General features: G+C 48.9%; 1 protein-coding gene across 2 annotated transcripts in view; it reads right to left on the reverse strand.

Moving 5' to 3' along the window:
* The window catches only part of LOC102000314 (tripartite motif-containing protein 30A-like), a 15,351-nt gene extending 14,459 nt beyond the window's left edge, over positions 1 to 892 (reverse strand). For both annotated transcript variants that reach the window (XM_026777577.1, XM_013354828.2), the window contains exon 1: positions 694 to 892. The gene's annotated coding sequence lies outside the window, so the exon portion shown is untranslated. The remainder of the gene's footprint in view (positions 1 to 693) is intronic.
* Positions 893 to 2,097: the final 1,205 nt, after the last annotated feature.

Consider the following 2,097-nt stretch of genomic DNA (forward strand, 5'->3'; position numbering starts at 1 on the left):
TAAGTCACAAACATTTAAAAAAGTATTTTATAAATGAGGCTCATTGAGTTGCCCATAAAGGCCTTCAATTTCTGATCCTCTGGCCTTTTGTGTAGCTGTAATCTCAACCTGGACTGAGCACTGCTTCAATTTTCAGGAAATGGCTGAAGGAGAAGAAAACAACAGCGGTCATGTCCTGGCTTGGGGCTATCACAGGGAGTCAGTGATAGCTAACAGGCTCACAGCCTCTAGCTCTAAACCCAGAGAGGAGCCCTAAGAGTTCCTAGGACAGAGATTCTCAACCTTCCTAATGCGGTGACCCTTTAATACAGTTCCTCATGTTGGAGTGACCCCAACCATAGAATTATATTTGTGAAAGGCTCAAGGAACCCCAAAGGGGTCGCGACCCACAGGTTGAGAACCACTGTCCCAGCGACTGCGGAAAGACCACATTATGACACAAAAACCAATCCAATAAAAGAGGCTCTGACTTAGCTTAGCTGTAGAGAAAGGAACTGTGTTCGTCAAGGTACAATTCAAATTTATAGATTATGAAATGGCAGGAGGCGACTGGACCTGGCTAAAAGCCATCTCTAAACCAGGCCTCCCCCCTCCCCCACCGGCAGTCCCTTCCTCAGGCCCCGCCATCTGCATTTTCAGCCTGAGCCCGACAGCCCCTCCCTCTTCATCCTCCTTTTTAGCCTACAAACTCACCCAAGCAAAAGCAATGCTTTTCTTGAAAAAAATCCTCCAAACTCTGCCCCTAATATTGCTCAGCAAACCAGCAGCCAGCCTAAAAGTGGTAAAATATGGAGAATCAACGCACCAATCCAGAACTTCAAAGTACTTCCGACTCCAAGGAGAAGAAAGAAAGTTTGAGCCCAGGAAGAGAAAGAGTAATTACAAAAGAAGGACAGACCAATAGCATGCTTCCGCATAAGCATACCCAGCTCCACCTACTGAAGGAACTCCCCTCAGATCAGCATAGCCTGACTGGAGAGCGCTTACAATAGGCTCTCCCACCCTTAACTGTTTTGTTTTGTTTTGTTTGAATTTCTGAAGCCAGTTAGTTGTTAAGTCAGGTCAAACTGACCAAACAGGATCCAGACCACTTTGGAAAGTCTTCTCTTGGGCTCCTCTTGCACCTGAGCTCCTGGCTGGGTTTTGCTTTGTGTGGCAGGTGTGGCCCTAAGGGCAGGAAAGGCAAGGTGAGGGACAGGGAACTGCAATGTCCTCTGGGGCTGGACTTGAGGGCTTACAGGAGGAGAACAGGGAGGAAGTTGCAGTTCAGGGCAGCTGCTCACAATCAAGATTCCCACCCAGCATGGGAGGAGCCCCATGCAGAGCCCTGCAGAGACACTTTCCACACTCACAGCAGGGAAACTAGCAAGCTGCAGAAGCTCTCCAGCTGCCCAGGGGTGTCCTGCAGATTAGGTGTTCTGTTGCTGCCCAGAGCAGGGCCCCTGCCCAGTGCTGATCTGATACATTGTATCCCTTCCAGGAATCCCTCCCCAGAATGTTTCCCCAGGTGCCCGTTTGAGTTATGATTTCTATTATAGACAGTTGCTACTGCCTCAGCATCCCCCCTGAATTAGAAGCTGAACATGTGTAGAGCTGGGAATGTGGCTGAGTTGGTACAGTGGGTGCCTAGCAGGGTGGAGTCCTGGGGTGGATCCTGAGCACTGTGCACTGTGTGCTGACAGGTGCTTGTGTGTGTCTTAGTCACTCTTCTGTTTCTGTGATAAATGCCATGACTGAGGCACCTTATAGGGACAGTGCTTGATTTGGGACTTGCAGTTTCAAAGGATTAGAGGTCATGGCCACCACAGTGGGGAGCATGGCAGCAGGCAGGAAGGCATGGTGCTGGGGCAGGAGGTGAGAGGTCACACTTGAGACACAAACCTGAGCCAGAGACAGAGGGACACTGGGAATGCCGAGAACGTATTGAAATCTCAGAGGTCACATGCATGTCACATATACTCCAATACTGCCACACCTTCCAATTTGTCCCAAACAGTTATTATAGACATACACAGTGACAGCAGATATGACAGCGTAGTCTGAGTTTTGTTTAACATACCTGTCGCCTCCTCCTCTTTCTATTCTTATTTTTAGAGA

Source organism: Microtus ochrogaster, unplaced genomic scaffold, assembly GCF_000317375.1.
Source record: "Microtus ochrogaster isolate Prairie Vole_2 unplaced genomic scaffold, MicOch1.0 UNK73, whole genome shotgun sequence".
Taxonomy (NCBI): Eukaryota; Metazoa; Chordata; class Mammalia; order Rodentia; family Cricetidae; genus Microtus; species Microtus ochrogaster.